General features: G+C 44.2%; 1 protein-coding gene and 1 long non-coding RNA gene across 4 annotated transcripts in view; both read left to right on the plus strand.

The window, feature by feature from the left end:
* Positions 1 to 22,500, plus strand: part of MGMT (O-6-methylguanine-DNA methyltransferase) — a 175,640-nt gene that overhangs the window by 77,385 nt on the left and 75,755 nt on the right. The gene's annotated exons all lie outside the window — the stretch shown is intronic.
* Positions 2,741 to 20,849, plus strand: LOC141744297 (uncharacterized). The gene is made up of 3 exons (XR_012587395.1): positions 2,741 to 3,194; positions 19,953 to 19,992; positions 20,545 to 20,849. It is a non-coding gene; the product is annotated as an uncharacterized LOC141744297 (long non-coding RNA).

The raw sequence follows: 22,500 nt of genomic DNA on the forward strand, positions 1-22,500 counted from the left end.
ATAATCCTAAAATAGGTGGGGTTGGCTGGGCTCGGTGTCGCGGCGGAGCATCGCGCGGATGCGGGACATCCCGTGCTCTTTAGCGATTAAACGCACTTTGAGCCATCTTCAGGCGGAAAAAAAAAAAAAAAATTTACAGAAGGGAGATTTTTTTTTTTTTGACATTTCGCGAATAAAGAGGGATGCGGGTTATTTATGCTGGGATGTTGCTGCAAAGTCCTTATCTCCATGTGGCACTAAACAAGGATTTGTTGTGGGATTTGAGAGGGCTGTGTAGTGCTTCAGTGTTAAGCACCCAAAACTCTGGGGGACTGGCACTAATTTCCTCTCTCTCGTAAAACAACATAGTATTCATAACAACTCGAGAGGCTTGACATAAGTAATGATGGCATATGCAGGCGAAGATTACCACCCCAACAGTGTAATCAAGGTGCTAGGTACTAATGCAAGTTAAATTGAGACAATAATGCTGAAACTTGCATTGTGGGATTAGGAGAGTACTTGAAATGCTGACATCGGCATCTCCTGGAAGAGCGCCTGTCTCCCTTTCAATTCCTGTTTATACTTAATGACCTCAAAATTTGTATGTCGTTAACACCGTGTACTGAAGTGGGAGAGAACAAGGGTTGGGAGGGAGAAGATTCCCCTGCCTTCCTTGACTTCTGGCTCCGCCGGTAATTGGCGGCGGGGGCCGGCACCGCGCTCATCCTCGCCCCGCCGCCCTTAACCGCCCAGCCCCGCCGCGGCGGGGAGCCACGGCCTGTTCGCATTGGATGCTCAGATCAGTATCGTGGCACCCAGGTAATTAAAGCGGGTTTGTTTATTTGGCTCCTTATAAATAAAAAAGGGCTTAATACAGACTAATTACACGGAGCCCTTCGTATGCCGTAGGATAATAATGGCGGCAATTTAAAGTGATATTAAATGAGAATTAATAAAGGAATATTGAGTCACTTTGACTGCATTAAGCTGCGTGAAATGATTTCTTATCTCAATTTAACTTTCTGTCCACAGTTTAATGATTGATAAGCTCGGAATTTTTATAGAGGTAATCTAAAACAATATTTGACTGCTACGTTGAATTAATAACAACAAGCCCCGTTTTCTTGTTTATCAGCGTATCAGAAGAGGTGCTCCCTTTCACGTTAACGATCGTCGTTTGTGTCATACTTTCACTGGCTTTCTGCTTAGTTACGTATGCTTTTAAGCAATATCTTGACAATATTTTATTTGTTTTGCGAAGTGTACGTGTTCTCTGGGCAGCATGTACTTATGTGTAACCCATGAGGTTGGTGACTTACTCAAATACATCCAAAGCAGGTTAAAAAAAGGTAAAAGTCATCTTCAAGGGAAAAACTGGAACGACATTTAAATCCTGAAATGAAGACTGTAGTTAATTGTGTTCTTTTAAAATGACCCCTGAGAACTGCGTGATAAAGGAAAACATTGGTTTGAATATTCTGAATTTGCAATTAAGTGACCTGGATTTACTCTCCAAAAACTGTTGTTTCTGCCACTGACGCGTGAAGCAACGTGTGCCAAAATAAAGCCCATACGATGGGAGGGAAAACTTCTGGAAGGCACTTTTAATCTGCGAAGCGGCCAACAGGAGGAGACGAGGTTTGGAAGTGCAAGTCCACTTTTTCTGTGCAATTAACGCATTTAAATACATTCAGATTTTGGTCCTTTGGTGCAGCCCGTTAGCACCCCTGCCCTCCTCCGGGCTGCAGAGCAATGCGGAAGGTCAGGATCTCACACCGAATGCTGCTTTTTTTATGTATGTAACAAATTGCCGGTATTGTTCATTAATTTCTGTCTTTGAAATGCCATGTCAAGGCTCCCAAGGAGCTGGCGGTGCCAGTGTCCCCTGGACGGCTTCTCACCATGGTCCAGTGCGAGTTCCTGATGAAATTACAGGTGCAGGGAAATGCAGAATTAGAAATATATCTGATGTTGCAATACTTGTGAAGCCATAGCTTTGTTGATGACAGGACAATTCCGTTTTTGACAGTTTAATTTACTGTTGCCAGTGGACAAGAGCAAAAGGAGAACGTGGGGTTAGCCACCTGCCCCCTCGCACTGTGTTTCACATGCGAGGTTGCAAAATCATGACTCCCTCAACCTGTCGTGCTCAAATGAGAAGGTTTGCAGCTGGGGAAATGGAATACATCAGTGCAGGTAATATTGCCTGACCTCATAAAACAAAAGGAAAAATTGCAGATTCTGACAGCCATTATGAATCTTGTATCAGCATCCAAACGGCTCCGAGCCGAGGTACGGTACATGTTTGTAATAGGGAAAAAAAGCAGGGTTGCCACGTTGACTTGCAATATGGAGCAAAAAATGACTTGTCAGTAATTTGTTCTGGGATGTTAAAGAGGCTGTTGAATTTACTGGTGCTTCGCCTGGAGCCGCGTGCGGAAACGCGCGCTCGCAGAGGTGCTGGGCTTGGGCACGGGCTCGGGGGCGGTGGGAGGGGACGGGCACCCGCCACGGGGTTAAAGCACCGTGTATTTTCAGCAGCCTTTGTTGGGTCAGACATCCCCAACCCTTTTGAATCGCGCACGCCATAAAAGTGCATGTTCTCTTGCTCTTAAACCAGATAATTTTGGTTTTGAAAGTCTTTGGACTACAGTGTTTTCTTCAAAACGCTAAGTGTTACGGTGTATGCACCCAGTTATAGTTTTATTTCTATTCAAAGAGGTAATTTTATTGAGTACAGTTGTTCTCTCCAATTCCGTATTCAGTTTTCCTTAGCTCTTAATTTCTGGACTACTCATGTTTTTCCTTATTTGATATTGTACATTCATCCATCTCGTTCCTCTTTGGGTTTCCTTGTGTTCTTTATTTCCAGAAAGTTGTGAAAACGAGTGATTTGGTAAGCCAAGTGAATTAAGGATGGAGTCAGTCGTTAGACACGTCTGTTTGCGTACTTGAAATGCCTGGAGTTTCTTCCAGACTTAGGCTGGTTGGGCTGTATTTGATAGTAAAGTAGTTCTGGGAAAAGTCTGTTAATCAGGTGAGTTTAAAATGCTTTCAGTCACTATTTTTAAGCTTGAAATTCCTCTTTTCTCTAGATTTTTTTTTTTTTTTTAGACTTTTGATGTTGAAGTCTTGTCGCCGTTTTGAAGAGGCAAAGGCGATTACACCACGTCTCTGGTGGTGGGTTTTCAGTCGTGTCCAGGTAACGCCAGGTAAAGATGCTTCTTCCTCTGCCCTCAGAGAAGTCTCTTCCCTTCCACGTTTTTCAGTGCTCTAGAGAACCACTTTGAATCTGTAGCAATGAACTTCCATCTTCTGCGTCTCCTTTTCTTAGCTTCCTTTTTTTGGGGGTATAGCTTCAGCGCTCAGTGTCGCTGCGTAGGGCGTGCTGGACCGCACGGTAGCTCCATCTCAGGCTGGATGATGGAGAGCATCACTGAGGTTTTCTTTGACTCTTTGGGGAATAAAAGCTCTTTTTGCCTCGGCTAATTGGGCTGGCGTATGTGTGGGCAGGTTATCCTCTCACGCCGGCCGCCGCCGTGATATTTACCCATCCTCAGATGGAGCCTCGCACACACCGCCGCGCTCTCGGCCGCTTTGTGTTTGCTGGAACTTGAGTGCACTTGAATTAAATTGCAGCTCATGAATACGACGAGAGCGTCGGGATGTTGAAGGGAAACGAAGCTGGCAGGGAGGGCGCGTCCATGGCTCACGGCACCCACAACCCGCCAGGAGCTGGGCATCTCCACACCCTCCTCCCCTAAACCAGGGAGAGGTACGGGGGCGAGAAACAGTTTGAAAAAGCAAATATGGGAACTGGGACTAGGAAACTTATTTATTTGCCTTCTTAAGTGAAGATTAAGGTCTTAAAAGTGTCTAAAATATTAGCTTTTTCCATGCACGAGGATCATTTATGCAAACAAGGTGAAATACTTAGCTATAGTAATGTATGTATGCTTTTAAGTGATCTGAAAGACCTTGCATAAGACAGCAGCTGATACAAAACAAAACCAAAAAAATCTGTGAAAGAAAATAGAGGGTATTTGAATACATATAAGGTGCGAAAATTCAGAGAGACACATGGTAGATTAGAAGAAAAGGTTATCCAACGAAACTGAACACAGTCCAGAAAGAATGAAAAATGTTAAATTACAGAAGGATGTAAAACACAAGCTTCCATATTCACATACTAGTTTTTTGCCCCACTTGCCTGTTAAAAATGTCACTCTGTTGTCTACAACCAGCTGTGCCACCGCTGCCACCAATGGCAAATGTGGGCTTTTCTGCATCTGCTCGCTGGTGGTAACTGCGGATTCCCTCATTGTTGCTTTGTTGTTGCTTTTGAGGTAATTAAATCACAAAGACGGCGACATAAAGAAAGGATGGAGGTTGGAAACACCCCGTTATTAACCTGTGCCTGGATGCGGCTGCTTCTCAGGGCAGTCGTTCACTGTGGGTTGCCCATCTGCATACCCAAGGTTGAGGAGCTCTGCGAGGTTCACGGTCACCGTTGCAGGGCCGGAGGGACACAAATGTGTTTTAATTGTAAAATCACTCGCTTAGGAGAAAAGGTCCGTGAAACTCAAGTTATTATGGAGAAAGAAAAAAGAAACAAGTCAGGATTCTTGTAGAGACAAAGCCAACTAGAAATAGGTAGGTTTGTGGTGATAGCGGAGAGAGGAGGAGGGTGTCGGGCACCCAAAGGAAATGGAAATGGATGCCCTGAGATTTGCTGCAGTGCCGCCCGTGACTGCAACTTTTCTGGTGATATTGTGGAAAATCTCTGCAGTTGTCCATTCAGATAGGCGTAAGGCTACTAACTGTAACAGGCTTACGGCAACTTCTGTATTTGCAGCTATTAATAAGTCGCTTTTCCATGAATTATCATTTCGTGTCTTCTGCTGTCAGAAACGAGCAAGCCTCTCGACTGAAAACACTGATAAAGATTTTGAGCTGCTTGAGAAAGGCATTGCCTTTCTCAAATGTTCATTTAAGGGTTTTATTTCTCAAAATAAAGCTAGGAGTGAGCAAGCTACTCTTAAAATTCAAATTTTTTTTTCAGAGAGTGAAAAATCACATCTGGTTCATAGGGATGCAGATTAACGGAACGGAGGACATCCTTTTCCCCTTCAATCACTTAGGTGGCGCGTTTCGCATTACCGGGTGACCGCGTCTTTCCTTTTTAACGGCTGAAATGGTTTGCAAAGGCCACTTCAAGTTTCTCGGCTTTTCACTCCCTTTTGTGTGAGACTGTCAGCGCCCGAGCCCCGGCCATGACATGCACAGACCGGCTGGTTTTTCTCCTTCAGATCAGCGGCTCTGGACAGCTTCTCTTTCTCTGGCAGCCGCTTCAACCTGCTCTGTCTTGTCATCCCCGAGTTCAATATCTGCTGCTCTGAAGGAAAAAAAATGGGATGGGTTGGACCATTGTATTTGGTCTTTTGACCCTCCATGTTGCCCATGAGCAGTGAAGGATAACTTTTGACAAGCCATGTCAGATGTGACAGGCAATCTAGTTGGGTTGAGTGGAAATGTGCTGTACAAGTTTGAAGCCTTAGTTGGGGGCATTTTCCTGGTGTTCAGCGCATTTAAATTGACACCAGACCTCAGTGTTGTGCGCTGCAGAGCCCCGCATTTCCAAAGCCTGCGGTTTTAACAGCTCAAAATGGAAACCTTTCATATGCGTTTTGCATCTCATTCCACCAATCCAATGCAATATAGCCCTTCCTGTCTTTCTAGTTTTCCATCCCTCAGGAGCACACATTAAATTTAGTTTTCATCTATGAGTATGTTTGATTTTTATTTTCTTGTAGGCGGTTATGTTTTACCGTTCCATGTATTTCTGCATTTCCTTAGGTCATCTGAGTGCGATGTGATAGACAACTCCAAGTGCGCTGTTACGCTAGAAGTTGTTGAATATCGCGAATTGTTTGGAGCGTTGAAAGAGCCTTGCTAACCTTGAAACTGCTTTTATTTCCCAATTAATTATTCGGAAATGTTGAGAGTAGAACTTCTATGGGAAGCACATTTTCTGCAATGGTAACATAGCCTTCAGTCAAGATCTGTTCTTATTGTAGTCTTCATTAATGGGGTGTGATATGTAGTTCCACTTTTATTTAAATTCATTCCCATTACAGGTGTGAAAGGCTAGCAGATAATGTCCTCCTCAGTAGCCTGTAGAAAACCAAAATCTACCGGAGCTGGTGATCTGGCTCACTCTGGTTTTCCAGGTTCTCTTACCTCCTGCGAGCATCCCGAGCACGGATCTCTTGCCCGCTAATGGCTTTCCTAGCGTAGTTCTCCTCTTACTCCCCCTTGGATCAACACTGATGGGCAGCAACAATAAATTAAGAGAAATTACCTTTCAGGTACCTGGGTCCTCTGCTCCAGCCTGCTCTCCCAAGCGATACCTTCGTTCCCCTCGTGCCGCGTCTCCGTTTCCCCTCCCTGGTTTGAGGGGTTTCCAGCTGCCTTCTCCAGCTGCGGCTCCGCACCCTGCCTCTGGGGAGGAAAAATGCTTATTTTCTTCCACCCCTCACTGCCAAGCCACACTCTTCATCATCTTCTTGCCCATTTTAGCTCACTGCTGAGTACTTGGGTAGTCTGAAGTTGCAAATTAAACAACTTACGGACACGAGTCTTTGGGCCTTTTTTCTGACCTGTGTTAAATCTCAGCTGCTGAAAGTGCTTTTTTTTTTTCTTGCACAGCTGCAGGTAGAGGCGATGAGGGCTTTTTCGGCATCTCTACTCAAGCCAGTTTTGGAAATTGATCCCTAACTGTATTTGGAGAAATCTTAATCTCGCTTAACTTTACATGACTTACTGAACTGCAGTAACTCTTGGCTTTTCTTTCTATTTTTGTAACGCTCCTGACCCACAAGCTTCTGGAAGAGGGAAATTCAAGACCCACACCAGTTCTGGTTTTGAAAGCATTTTTGGAATGCCATAGTGAAAAACCACACAATTTGGAAATAACAGTTTGGTTTCTCTTGCTTTATAGAAATTTTTACGGAAGATGTTCCTTGTCTGGAGTGGCTGTGACTGGCGCTTCTCTTTAATCATTGAAGCCCTTGCCAGCTTTCTCCCTAGCATTTTAATTCCCTTAAATCACAATTAATTAAATAATCAGTCATTCGTAAGAATAAAGGTTCTCTCTTGCCACGAGCAAATAACAATCCCTCATTTTTCAAAGCCTCCCCCCACCTGTCCTTCCTTGGTGGTGGTTCTCTGCTTTACTGATATTCCCAGAGGTACGTCGGGAAGCCATCTCCATACGTCATTCTGTTTCTTTTTCAACTCATGAATCCTTTAAGAAACATTTAATTTGAAGCATTTTAAAGACAAAAGTATGTTGTTGATAAATGAGTAATTCTTCCATGGGTATTGCTTCCGATGTGGAGCAGTTATCCCTTCTTGCTTTGCCCATCTCTTCCGGTGATTTGTCTTTGAAAAGTTTTATAGGTCCTGGCTTGTGAAGAACTTCACTGCTTTCAGAGCCTTTAAGTATCTGAAGGATCATCTCATTGCCCATGTAAATAGCAGTTTTCATGTAAAAACCCCCCAAAAGTTAGTATTTGCCTGTGAGGGAAATAATAGTTCCTTACTCAACGTAGCGTTAATCAAGGTCTGTTGTGGTGTCCTATGTGCTTGTACAGGTCTTCTGCTTATGGTCGTCTTCATCCTCTGTGTTGGAATGAGTTAAATCATTTAACGGCATAAAAGACTTAACGTTGCACAAGACAGAAGAAAATGCTCAAAAAAGCAGATCTTTTTCTTGACTACCTTTCTGGATGAGTTTTTCTTTAGACAATGAAATCTCTTCCATTTTTACCATTAATAAGAAGAAAAATGTCTGAGATGGGGCACTACCTAAAACCGTTACAACAATGGTAGGGTTATTTGGAATTTCAGGTTGTGATTTCACAAAAGTTAATTCTTACTGTGGACATCTAGAAGACATCTCCACTGGCTTCCAGACTGCGATCTAGAAAACAATTCAAACATCAGGAAGATACTGGAAAGGGTGCGTTTTGCTTGTGTGAGGAGGAGCTCTGGTGTGGGCCGTATCGCAGCTACAGAACTTCATGGAGAGAATACCAGCTACGCAGGAAGGGTTGGGCTGCAGCGTGCAACTCACTATAGGAACCACCTCTATCCCACCAAAAGCACAGAGACAATATCATAAAAGGTAAAGGGAAGTTCTAAATTTCTTAGGAACAAGCCTTTTTTTCTTTTCTCTTTTTCTTTTCTCTTTTTCTTTTCTCTTTTTCTTTTCTCTTTTTCTTTTCTCTTTTTCTTTTCTCTTTTTCTTTTCTCTTTTTCTTTTCTCTTTTTCTTTTCTCTTTTTCTTTTCTCTTTTTCTTTTCTCTTTTTCTTTTCTCTCTCCTCTCTTTTCGTTTTCTCTTTTCTCTTTTTCTTTTCTCTCTCCTCTCTTTTCGTTTTCTCTTTTCTCTTTTTCTTTTCTCTCTCCTCTCTTTTCGTTTTCTCTTTTCTCTTTTTCTTTTCTCTCTCCTCTCTTTTCGTTTTCTCTTTTCTCTTTTTCTTTTCTCTCTCCTCTCTTTTCGTTTTCTCTTTTCTCTTTTTCTTTTCTCTCTCCTCTCTTTTCGTTTTCTCTTTTCGTTTTCTCTTTTCGTTTTCTCTTTTCGTTTTCTCTTTTCGTTTTCTCTTTTCGTTTTCTCTTTTCGTTTTCTCTTTTCGTTTTCTCTTTTCGTTTTCTCTCTCCTCTCTCTCCTCTCTTTTCTTTTTCTCTCTCCTCTCTTTTCTTTTTCTCTCTCCTCTCTTTTCTTTTTCTCTTTTTAAGTTGAGGGGGAAGAATAGTGGAGGTTCATCTTTGGGCAGTACAGATTATTCAGGGAGAAGCTGGCTGTGCCAGCAGAAGATGATATCCTGTCTTCTAACACGACAAATGTCTAATTTAGCCTGCACAAAAAAGGTAGTTTTTTTTCCTCAACCATTAATGAAACGTGATAGTTTCTGTCCAACACGATGCTGTTTGGTTAACTACATTGTGGTTTTGGACCGAGAGGCGCTGTAGCTGTGTGCATAATGCTCTGAGCTGGCTTACCCATCCTTTTAATCAGAGAAAAGTACAGTCTTTCACTGCAAATTAAGGTTCCGGTTACCCGTTCTTCCTCCTGCCTTTCAGTTTTCAAGTCCAAAATGCAGTATTTGTGTTCGGGGCATTTATACAGCCATTGGACCTCGCCAGTGGCTCTTGCTGTTTCCCCTGTTCTCGCTGAAATAGTGGACGTGCCGTGTAGAACCAGCCGTGTGCTCTCGAGGACCAGGGCAGAATGGGGAGAGCATCACCTTCCTCCGTCCCGCGGTCCCCGGGCACGCAGGGCACTGCAGCGCCCACCTCCCCCGTGCCTTTCGTCCTTACCCAGCCCAACAGGCGATGGCTTGTTCCCGCAGCGCCCGTGTGGCTTTCGCCAGTCTGGTGTGTTCCTTCCTTCTACTCACGTTTGGAGTACAATTGATTTCCTGATGATAAAGGCAGCTGGAATTTCTCCTCCAAGATTATTCAGGTTTATGCCCAATTCAGCAGCCAACGACATCTCCTTTTTGTCCTAATACTGGTAATGATGTGGATAATGATCTTCGTGCTGTTGACTTACGGGGAGCCGTGAATCCATCGATGATTACACAGAGAGGTGGCTTCCTTGGGGCTGCACGGGCAGCTTTTCTTCCATAACATCATCTCAACAGACCCCCGTTGGCTGTAGTACCGTGCCGCCCCAATTGATGTTTTCTTACAAATACACATGCTGTCATTGCTGAGGTTTTAGTACTATAATGTTCATAGCACAGGGGTCTGCTGCTTGGTAAGCCATCTTTTTTCTTTTTTATACTGTCTCTAGGGTTGTTAGACAAGAAGCCGCTTTTTCTGTGTGTCGTCGGGGTTAAGGTTTGATAGTAGTTGCATGAGTTTGGCAGAGAATTCGGGTTTATTGCAGTTTCAGTGCAACTCCTGGTTGCATTCGAGTAGCTTCTTTTATGTTAAGCATCCAGAAGAAGCTGGAGATGAAATAAGTCTTTTGGTTTATTTAGTTGCAGAGTTTCAATAAGCAGGGAAGTGCCATTGGAAAGGCGTTTGTGACAGAGATCATAGAATCGTAGAATGGTTTGGGTGGGAAGGGACCTTAAAGGCCACCCAGTGGCACCCCCTGCCCTGGGCAGGGACACCTCCCACCAGCCCAGGTTGCTCCAAGCCCCGTCCAACCTGGCCTTGAACCCCTCCAGGGATGGGGCAGCCACAGCTTCTCTGGGCAACCTGGGCCAGGGGCTCACCGCCCTCACAACAATTTCTGCCTCACATCTCATCTCAATCATTATGGGTTTGCTTCCAGTTTTAGGCTGGGTAACTGGAGGGCCCAGCAGTGGGAACCGCTTTCTCCTGAGCCCCGCTGCAGCGACCTCCAGCCGCTGGAGGCACGTGGGGAGAGATGGACGTATCCTGGCTCGTGACTCCCCTTCCTCGGGGTACAGGCAGGGCTTTCAGCCACGGGACCCCCCCCACTGGCATCTCCGACAGCCGTCGTGGCGGTAAATACAAACTACATGTTAACAAAATAAACATGACGCCGAGCAGAGCACTTCTCTGTGCTGGTACAGTGCTTTCCAGTCATGCCAGCAGGGCGACGCTTCTGGGTGTTGGATTTTTTTTTTCTCCAAATATTACAGATTTGTTTATTTTTTTCTTCGTACTAGATGTGATTTTCTTCATAAGCCATTCACGTGTGAATTAAAAACAAATTAGACTGCTGGGTCAGTTAAGTCTTTAAAAAAAAAAAAAAAGACACAGAGTGAGCAGTTGGCAATAAACTTGTCCTTTTTGGCACCTGGAATAAAAACAGTAACATAACAGTACCTTTATATAGCACATAAAAATATAATTCAGGATAAGAATTCAGAGGTCACAGCAAGTGGTTAGCTAAATAGCTCTAGGGAGTTAAAATAGTTTGCTTATACAGAGATAAGGTGATATTTTATGCAGAAAGCCTATGTGTGGTTCCAAAGCGTGATGGTTTTATATGCAGTAAAACAACTTTGAAAATAACGGGCAGAAAAAGTTAAAGAAAATTATTTTTGCAGATTGTAAAACATATATACTGAAACTTATGAGGTGACTAATTCTGCTCTACTTAAAAGTGTCCGTCATCCTTTGCTTTAATTAGTGAATTGCGGCTGTATTGTTTCCTACCAACAGCTTCCTTCATTTCTTTGGCCACACATTGCTTTTGTTGCAAGGTATCGTTACGCCTGAAAACCCTGATGGTGTTTCTTGGCCACGGAGAACTTGTGGTAGAACATTTTGAAGGTGTAAAGTCTACAGGGGCTGAAGTTATTCCCCCAGTATTTACATTTGGCTGCCAGGCTTACGGCTCCGCGGGGTCCCTTCGTACCCAGCGCTATTTGGATTGTACCCACAGCTCCAATACCCGCTAACTGGAATTGCACCTCGGGTCCTGCCTGCGCTCCCACCAAGAGGCCCTGCCCAGCCCCTCCTGCCTCTCGCCACCTTCCAGGAGTGGTGATCAGCGTGTTGGGGAAAACCAGGAGGGTTCCGAGCAGGATTGTGATATTAACTTAGGAATGGGGCAGTCCTTCCCACGTCTCTGTTCACAAACCATTTTAACCATTGAGGGTTGTTAGAAACTTTCATTCTTAATAACGCTATTGGTGAAGGCGGTGTTACGTTGCTGTGTATTTGGTTGGTTTTGCAGCAGGGCAGTGGAGAGGATTTACCCAAAGAAATGTTTTTTTGTTTTTATGTATCAGTGTTTGCTGAGCACCAGTACAAGGATGTGTGTGTCCATTATAAGAAGTTTATGATATGTCTTCTGTTCTTGAATAGCTGCTATTGAAAATGTATTTACCAGAATGATTATATATGGAATATTATACAATCATAGAATGGTTTGAGTTGGAAGGGACCTTAAAGATCATCTAGTTCCACCCTCCTGCCCTGGGCAGGGACACCTCCCAACAGCCCAGGTTGCTCCAACCCCATCCAACCTGGCCTTGAACCCCTCCAGGGATGGGGCAGCCACAGCTGCTCTGGGCAACCTGGGCCAGGGGCTCTCCGCTCTCACAGCAAACAATTTCTTCCTAATATCTAAATCTCTCCTCTTTGAGTGTAAAACCATTCACCCTCGTCCCATGGCTCTCCTCCCTGCTCCAGAGTCCCTCCGCAGCTTTCCTGGAGCCCCTCCAGGTCTCCCTGGAGCCTTCTCTTCTCCAGCCTGAACACCCCTAACTCTCTTGGTCTGTCTTCATAGGAGACATGCTCCAGCCCTCTGATCATCATGAAAATATGTATATTCAATTAAAATAACCATTTCAATTAACGGTGTGCATTGGTGCACGTATATGCTTTCTTGTAAGTCTTTCTCGAAGTCAAAGAAGCCACTGGCCCAGTGCCCTCCAGGCAAACCCAAACCGGTTTGTTCTCAGCTGAACTAAGTCTGAATGTGCTCTCAGCCCTCATGGGTGTCTTTGTGTTGGGGGATTTTTAGCTTTTTATAATGTCAACTGGTCCTAGACGGTAAACATAATAATTTCTCATTTCAATTCGAAGTCTTGTATACAAATACACAAAGAAGTAAAGTAATTAGATACTGACAAATGATTTGCTCAAATACTTCATTCATCGAAAAATGACAAGTCAACCAGAAGTACTCATAAACTTGTCAAGTTTGGCAAATAATTTTGAGCATGGAAAATGTTCTTGGGTTTTTCTTGGAAATTTACTTCAGATTTACTTTTTTAAAAATTAGAACACTAGAGATCTTTCTGGCTTTTTGTAACTGTTACCATCATTGACCTTGTGGCTTTCACTCTGATGTTGTTTGCAAATGCTTTCAAAAACCAACACTCAAAACCAAACCCGCAGGATCAACTCAAGAAAAGCGAAGGCCGTTGATTTTGCTGGAAGGTGAGCTTTGCAGTAGCAGATACGGCAGTGTTTTCCCTTTTCAGTTTTAAAAGTGTAGGGTTTGATCTAGAAGCTTAATTTCTTTCATCAAGGAATTAAGCAATTGGTTAAATTCCATGAGAACATATTTAAACATTTTGAAAAGATGTAACCAGTGACTGATGCTGAAAGGGTACATTCCCCATAACACACATAATAATGTGGTTGTCCAGGGCTTCGTTCATTAGGGCATTTGATTTACATTGGCCGACCTCAAATTTTATGTAACTTTTTATATATCCAAATTAATGTGTTTGTTCTCCAGTCATAGAAAGACACTACTAATTCCTGTCTCTGCAGCGAAGCCTGAGAGCAGGGTCTGACTGTGGTCTCCAGCTGCAGGCAGATGTTGCTGGTGGTTGGATGTGCCCCGGTCCCATCGGCGGGCTGCAGGCAGGGGAGCATCTACCTGGGGGAGATGCTGCTTCGAGCTTCGGTCCAGCTCCATCCCATCCATCTCCAGCCCTCTGGCACTGGTGTAACCGCTGAACATAAAACAAGCCGTCTTTCTTTGTCCATGGGAAGTATTTCTGCTTTGATGTAGTGCGCTAAGCTGTGGTACTACATGGCATGGAAATCTGGACAAAAGCAGCTTTGGCCAGCTCCTCACCCCAATTAAATCTGCCATGAAATAACTTTTAGAAGTGGAGTCTTTGGAGACTTTGCCTTCTCTGTTGTTCTTTGGCTGCTGAAAGGACTGAGGACAACCAGAACTTGTGCAGATGGAATAATTTGCTTTTTTTTATGATCTCAGCCTATCTTTCCATGTAGTCATGGTCATGATGGCCACCTTGGCATGGCCTCCTTTAGAGATCTTTTAAATGAGTAGAAAAAGTAATCAGACTGCTTTGTTGGGTAAACCACCAAGCATCCTTCCTTCCATGTCAGAAGTTCAACCACATCAGTTACTTAGGCATGATGGATGTTATATTTGATAAATAACGTTCCTTATGTTGTTACTTGGTGGATGTCCAGGTTCTACAACTGCGAAACAGTGAGGATATGAATTACCTTTAATTAAGGCAGATTATTTCTAGCTGCTGTTGAGTCCTTGCTTTTCTTGGCTCCGGAGCTGCGAGGAGGTGGGATGCTCCCTCTCTTTTCACCCGGTTGGTGCACTGGTGGTCAGTCCGGGGCTGTGAAGGCTTCCCCAGCGCTTCATCCCTGTGCTGGGACCTGGAGTAAAGCTGGGGTGGGAGGTTGCAACACCAGCCTTCCCCTTCCCCAGCATCTCCTCCAGAGGAGGCCTCTCCAAATAAACCACCCTTCCTTGGCCTTCGCCTTTTTTACAATGCTTCGTGCTTTGCCTCTTGTATAAATATCTGCCGCATTTCCACCAGGAGTTATTGCTGTTATATATTTTACAGACACTTTACTGTCATCTAAGTGGTTTATTTTATTCCCACAGCTAGGAGAAAACTACAAAAGGAATTTTGTAATCTGAATGTGATTGTGGGCAGAGAGTAATGTTTTGAAAAGGAGCTCAGAGTAAATTATATCGCTGCTTTATTGTGTTTAAGGAGACTTTTCTATTGTGCTAGGAGTTAACATTAGTTCGCAAAGTTATTAACTGGATGTGGTTTTATTATGACTGTGTGTTTTGTCAATATATGACTTTTTTTGTTAGGTTTTTCGGTGCCAGTTAGGCTGCAACTTTGGCACCGTTGAAGTTTAAATATGTAAACCCTGCTCCTGCTGAAAGTTTGTTTAGGTTTTACCTCCCTCTCACATGCAGCAAATAAAGTAAACATTTTTTTCCCGGGTAGGCTATTTATAGAGGGGCTTTCTTTGGGCGCGATGCTGTTACACTGTGTTGTTTTGACAAATCGTATTTGGAGAATCAGACTCCAAATATTTGTAAAGCCTTACGAGATGGCTTTCGGTGGAGATGGAAGTTGTGTTGCTGAGGTGACCTTTCGAGCTGCCACTAAGTGGGTTTTCTGGCAGGAGGTTCGGTGGGAGTGACAGAGCCTTCGCCGCCCCCCCAGGGATGCCGGGGTTTCGCCTCCGCATGGTGGCAGCCGAAAATGCCACAGAAACGCTCGGCACCGCAGCCAGACCGGCTGCCTCCTCTTCAACATGCTCCAGATAGTGCTTTTTATAAAAAAGAAATATATGTATGTGTGCGTGTATATATATATTGCACTAGCACGTGGCATTGTGTCTGCCTGTGTTTTCAGGCATTTGGTACCATTTTCTATTTGTTAAGATGTTGGAGCCTCTGCATCTGCAGCAAAATAAGCGACATTAAAAAGGATAACTCTTGCAAAAATCAAAAAACTCAAACAAATCCGGCCATTAAAATAATGTCCCCCCTTACTGACTCACAGAAATGTACCCGCTGGGGCAAAATTGGTCATTAACCCAACGTCAGTGGTTTATGCCTGTGGGGTGCCTTGAATAGCCAGCTAGAAAGGAGGAAATATGAAAACGTTTTTTTTAACCGCAAAATCAAAATGTCAATTGATATCCAAGCGATATCGTTTCTCTGTTTGGAAAACAATTGCAGCCGTCTTAAAAGCTTACCCCGCTCAACCGAGGATTATTGCCAGCAGAGGCGCTTTCCTCCAGCTCTTCGGGAAGAGCAGAAGAAACACCCGTTCCTGGCATCCAGTGCTGAGCCGTGGCGTGGGCTCCTTGGGAAACACAGCATCCTGGGATTGTCGAGGTCGGAAGGGACCTTTCAGATCATGGAGTCCAACCGTCAATAGAGTGGGTTTTAAACTCCTGAGAACGTTACGTGTGTTAAATAGAGTTTCAGGAGCGTTTTAACAGTAAACGGAGTAGATCTTTTATTGCAGCTTCAACTACCAGTTGTGCGAGGTGGCAGAAGTGTGAGAAATCGCTAACGAGGAAGGACTAAAGCAACTGTACTTTGTTCCTGAGTGTGTTTGATTTCCCAGGGCACAGATCCCGCCTGCTTTGCCAGGCCAGCACAAACATGGTCTGGGAGTCGCTGGGTGGTTTACTGGGCCTTTGCTGGTGTTTGTAATCCCTTTAGCTGACGAGGGCAGTGGGCAGGGAATCAGGCCACGGTTTTTTTACAAGTCCATATTTTATCAGGAAGAAATGCAATGTGAAATTAAAAAAAAAGCCCAGCCTTTTACTCAAGGAGTTGATGTAATTATGCGTTACTACAGTTTGTGTCTTGTCTGTTCAATGAGCTGTTTCTGTGCGTCTTCGTTGCCATAGCGTATCCATACGGGCCTTAATTATCTATGGTTCATTCTATACACACCATACAGGTGTTGGGATGGCCATGGAGCGCTTCTACCCGGCCTCCTTCAGAGTCACGGTGCCGGGTGCCGGTGCTGCCAGCCCAGTCGAAGGAGCCTGGCCAGGGTGGAGATCCCTCCCACCACCAAGGGACATCTCCAAAGGGACATTGACAAGTTGCATTTGTGCCCCATCAAGGGAAGGGGCTGGACGGCTCACCCAGCGAGTTGCTCCATGAGAAGGACCAACCATCCTCACGTCCCGTTGGCATCACTAGTCAGCCTTTAGCACTGCCCATTTCAGGTTTTACTCAAACCGTTGGGCCCGTAAAGGCTAATTTGGTTTATTGTTTGTCGTCTTCCTCTCCGTACACACAGTAAAACCCCATACATTTGCACTATGGATTTACTAGGCTATTCGGTATTAAATATAAAGCGCAAATATGGACCACGTACAGTAAAAATATTTCATGGTGTGTGCTCAACCATGGTTGATAGACTAGAGGAGCTGCTTCTGAGCTGAGCTGGTACGATCCAAGCAAGGACCAGTAGATCTCCATTACTAAATAAAGTGCTATCAGGAAGCGTAACGTGTTCCTGTGAATTACTCCATTACCTGGGAAGGTCGGCGTCGATGTGGCTGCTTATCCCGCTCCTGGCCAAGCTGATATTTGTCTATCCTAGTTTCTAATTGAAGCCAGCATTCATTTTTCTCAGGTGTCTATTTCAAAGTGTAAATTATTTTAAATAAGAATATACTTTGGACTCTCAGGAACAAAATTCCTTCATTATCACAATTTTCCCTTATTTTCTGCCTGTCTAAAAAGAAGTCAGCTGTGTTCAGAGTCAGGAGAGCATCGGGAGGCATCTCCCCCCTCTGCAGCTGTATTTTGGGGCTCTTCTGCCCTGTGATTTGCCTAGATGTGCTTTAACTAACGAATAGAGCTGGTGTGGGGCAGAGGGAGCACCCAGAGCTCAGCCTGTGGGATCCCCCCGCGGCCGCGGTGCCCCTCTGGCACGGGCACAGCGGGAATAAGCACATTTTAGTTATGGAGATACTTGGCAGCGACACTTAAACAGTGCTTTTCAGAGGTAAGTTGACTATAACCAGCTCCCACGTGGCTGTGGCAAAAAAAGTAGCATTCACGTGCCAGTAGAAAAACATTTTCACACTTGTGTGCACTGTGTGTGTATATAAGTGCGTATGCACAAAATCCCTTTGATACCTAAGGAAAAGGGCTTGTTGCTTTAGAAATGCAGTGTGCGCCCATTAAGACGGCACTGTATCTCAGCAAATAAGAAAAAAATTAATCTCGTAATTTCCGTAAGTATCTAAAATCTATCGGTGATGCTGTCACAAATGGCTTTTTGTGTTTGCGTTATTAACAGTCAATGCGTCAAGTCAGAATATCTTTTTATAACGTGAATGTGAGCGGGCCGTGGTAGCTTCTTGGGTCACTTCCATGAAAGCACAACGTAAACCTGGCAACGTCCTGGCAGCCTTCAGTTTAACTTCACGTCGGGTGAGGGACATTGTGTGTGTGAAACTGTTACCCAGCTCGTTCATCTGGATGGATCGGTGTGGTCAGGATTAAACTTTCAGGCATTAAAACAGGAAGGTTGTTGCGCTGCCTCGTGCGTCTCGGGTGCTGTGGGTACGTGACTGTTTACCGTAGGCAGCGGGAGCCCGGAGTCTCATCCCTGATGTTATCAGGGCTGGCGATAGTTTGCATGTCTGAAGCAGAGAGCTGGATTTCAGGGGGGAAAGACCTTGAACATTTATCACCTCCGGGGTGCATTGCTTATTTATGTTATTGAAGACCCTCCTGTCCTGCCGACACTTTACTGTACGCAGGGAGGACAAGGCTCGCGCTTTTGGAAGTCTCTGCATCACCAACAGGTGGTCGTGCCTGAACCTTGCCTACTCCTGGGCCAAAAACATGGGGGGAAAGTATATAGTTTTAATTAAGAATGGCTTTTTCTTGTCCTTGCTATACCTGCTTATTGGAATGATGCTGTGCAAAACGATAAAATTATGGGGTTTAAGATCTTTTTTTCATTACTGCGAATTCATTTGGAACAAAGTCCTATGTCACTGAAGAGCACTGCCATTGATTTCTTTCCATCTGAGCAGCTTCAAGAGTATATTTATAGGGCAGTATTTCTAATATATATTGCACGAGTTCAATTTTGAATGAATCAAAATGGATACAGTCGGCAAATATTCCAAACCTGTTCCCTTGTCTGACTCCTGGCTAGTTCCCGAACTGATGGGAGGACCACTGAGAGATGTCCTGTCTCATACTGAATTTCTCTTACCAGGAAAAAAAAACTTACTTTTGTGAGGACACACTGTATACTTCCAGATGAAGTGGGAATGAATACCTCGTTTGCCTTGTCGAGTTGGTTTGCTTGGTTTAATTGTTGTCGTAAGCGATGTTAACAGGGAGAGCGCTTGTGTCAACAGGCGGGTGGTGTGTTCGTCGCCCTGACCTGCTCCTGCCAGGGCTGGAAAACGTGGTGTTTGAAAATATCCTCTTTATTGCAAATGACCTGTTGTTGCTGCCACCAGTGCATTCAACTGGAGTGCGTCCCACGAAGCAGCACATGGCATCGTTTCAACTTCAGTAGTCTTGGCAAATAATTTCAGAAGTCTTGAGTTTGTAATGGAACCTAGCACGGGTACAAAGTAGATCTCGTTGTAAAGTTGTCTTCCATTATAAAGTACTTGGTCTCAATCTCTGTCAGGGAGTGTAGTGATAGGACAAGGGGGAAGGGTTTTACACTCAAAGAGGGGAGATTGAGATGAGATGTGAGGCAGAAATTGTTTGCTGTGAGGGGGGTGAGCCCCTGGCCCAGGTTGCCCAGAGCAGCTGTGGCTGCCCCATCCCTGGAGGGGTTCAAGGCCAGGTTGGACGGGGCTTGGAGCAACCTGGGCTGGTGGGAGGTGTCCCTGCCCAGGGCAGGGGGTGGGACGAGGTGATCTTCAAGGTGTCTTCCAACCCAAACCATTACATGATTCGTTCTGTGATTCCATGAATTCCCATTTTAGCTACGTGTATTCCTTTCAGAATGTTGATTGGTCTCCATTCATCACATCGGTCACAACCTTCAAATACTTGATTTTCATGGTTATACCACATCTCGTTACTTTATAGTACATAATTTACTTTAATATTTCTTCCAGAACTTAACTCTTTTGAATGGCTGGTTTAATTATGGTTTTAATTACGGCTTTAGAAATTCATCTTCAGTTTTTTGATGCGAAGTGAAATGCAGCATTTCAGGAAGTGTCTCATCAGAGGTGGCCTAGTGCGCAGTGGCTGATGATGAGTATTCCTTTAGTCTTTTCGGTTTCCATTCTGCACTGTGCTTATATAGATCATATTTGTCTAGATTTTGAGAATGCTGTGAGAAAATTTTAATAATAGGAATTGCTAAAGTCTGGGTATGTTGCCGTCCAGTCCATGAGGCCAGGATTTAGTCCTGCAGATACTGCTTTTCTTTATCATGATCTCTCAGGATTCTGAGATATCGACATCTTTATCAAGTCCATGTCCTACCTACGTGTTAATAAGTACAAATCTTACAAAAACAACAAAAATCACAGAACAGCTGAGGTTGGAAGGGACTCTCTGAATTACTTTCTGTGTGTGTAATTCATTTTTCCATTCCTAGTGGTTTCGTTGTGCACTTGATCGTGACTCTCCTGTCTTGCTGGTTTGGGCTATTTCTCTTAATTCATCAAAATAATTTTGATTTCTGATTCTTTCACATAGGCAGCTTGGACTGCATCCCAACTTGGTGTGCACTGGATTGGTAAGTGTGCTCTGGTCAACTCAGGCTTAACCAAACAGTGCAGATCCTGGAGGTATGATGCCGTCACGGTTTGACAGGCGGTATTTGGAGCAGCCGGTATGTTCAGGTATATCATACTGGCAGGTAACACGCATAGACCGGCACTTTCAGCTTATATTACTGCAAAATACTGTTTCGAGCAGAGGTTTCTGTTTCCCTTGTAACCATGCAGTAAATACTTCTGCTTAAATTTTTTAAAACTTTTCTTGGCATCCACCTTAGGCTCTGTTAATGTAGACTGTATTTCCCTCTTTTTTTATGAGAATGTCATGGCCAAAGGTATATAAAAATCTTGCCAAAGTCAGTATATATTTCCCCTATCGCTCCCCCCGCCTCATCCATGAGGCCAATTATCTTGTCAAAGAAAAGGATTAGATTTGTTTGGTGGTTTATAACCTTATGAACCTGAGATGCTTATAAATATTTTAATAATTTGTTCCATTATCTCTCCCAATATCAAAGTTTGACTACTCTATAATTTCTTCCTGTCTCCTTTTTCCCCTGTCTTTGCAGATCCTCTGGGATCTCTCGTCTGTGCTCCATGAGCTGTCAAAGATGGTCACTGACTCTTCACTGCTTTATCCTCTTGCGATGAACTGTTACACCATCAATTAGGATTTCGAGACCAGTTTCAATATAAAGTACTGGGGCATCAATAAGATTTGCTTATGATAATTCTGTTCACCGTTTGGGAAGGTTTAACAAACAGTTCTGATCAGTACCAATTGATGGATTGTTTCCTGCAACATGAATGGTTGAGGGAGCTCAATGTCCAGATATATGCATGTATATAAATAAACACAATTTTTTACTCTGAATTTAGGGAGTTGGCTCACTTCTGTCAACTACAGGACTATATTAATACAGCTTTTAAAGTACATTGCGTAGTAATATACAGAATGTGCTGCATCAAGTTAATTTCATGCACCTTCACCTCGGGCTGATTGGTATAAATTAAATCTAATCTTAATGATTTTATGCAGTCAACACGTAATGCAGAACCCTGTGGTTTCACTGGTAGAAGTGTTCCTAACTATTTTTACTGATGAAAGTTTACTGTATATTTTGACAGTCCTGGTTGTCTAAAGTGCCCATTGAAGCTTGGAAAATTTGAGGTATTGTTTTTAAAGTTGGGGTGATCGTGTCTTTCTGTCCCATATGCAGTTGTTGACCCCCTTAGGTATTTGGCATCTGTGTCTTGCAAACCTTATTATCGTTTGCCCTTGGAAGGAGATTTGAAGTGTATTTAACCTGGTCTGCGGTGGTCCCACCGGTGCGGGTGTTGCCTGTGGAGAAGTTGTCCTCTGGGTCTCCTGGGGAGGGCAGCCCGTGGGAGCAGCTCCCGCTGTTGGGACTTGGGTTTGGAGGCATCTCAGGAGGGGTGCTGGAACTGATGCATTACGGTGGTTAGGCCGTGCTGTCATAGAATCATAGAATTGCCCAGGTTGGAAGGGACCTTTCAGATCATCAAGTCCAACCACCAAGCCAGCACTGCCAAGTCCACCACTGACCCACGTCCCTCAGCCCCACGTCTGCCTGGCTGTTAAATCCCCCCAGGGATGGTGACTCCAGCGTTTCCCTGGACAGCCTCTTCCAATGCTTGACAACCCTTTCCATGTAAAAATTTTTCCCAATATCCATCCTAAACCTCCCCTGGCGCAACTGGAGGCCGTTTCCCCTTGTCCCATGGCCTGTTCCTTGGGAGAAGAGCCTGACCCCCCCTGGCTGTCCCCTCCTCTCAGGGAGCTGCAGAGAGCGAGAAGGTCTCCCCTCAGCCCCCTTTTCTCCAGGCTGAACACCCCCAGCTCCCTCAGCCGCTCCTCACCAGACTTGTGCTCCAGACCCCTCGCCAGCTCCGTTGTTACAGTTGGGTTGTCTTAAGAAACTGCAAGGACAAAAGGTGTCAGGACAGGGGCAGATTTATATTTAGTAGTTCATCCTGTGTGCTGTTCCTGTCAGTTATTATTCTGATTTTGCCATAAATAAAGCTCATAAATATTTTAGTGAAATATTGCCAGTATTGCTCTTCAAAACCAGTTTCTTCTCCCGTTGCGCAGCAAAACTCGCGTCTTGCCCCTGCACCGCCAGCGCTGTAGGTAAGTCCGATGTTATCTGGCACCAGGCGGGGTGTGTATGTGCGTGTTTGCGTGTGTGTGTGTGTGCTTAAATAATTAAATTGCATTTCCATTATAATGTTATTTTGTGCACTACAGAAATGTGGGGTGGCATTGCTGCCAGAACACAAACAATGCTTTTTATCACAATAAATACTCTACCAAGAGTGTATTCTTGCTGCGAACAAAGACGTTGCCGTAGTATTGCTGCGCATTGTTCTTGCTAAGTGAAGACTCCTAGAAATCAGTGGTGCAAGCACCACGCTTGTTTTAATGAGAATTTGCTACTTACTAAAACATTATGAATATTAAATACTTTTAGTAACAAGCTTTATTATGCAGTAACATGTTTTTT

The sequence above is a fragment of the Larus michahellis genome, chromosome 6 (assembly GCF_964199755.1).
Source record: "Larus michahellis chromosome 6, bLarMic1.1, whole genome shotgun sequence".
In the NCBI taxonomy this organism is placed as follows: domain Eukaryota; kingdom Metazoa; phylum Chordata; class Aves; order Charadriiformes; family Laridae; genus Larus; species Larus michahellis.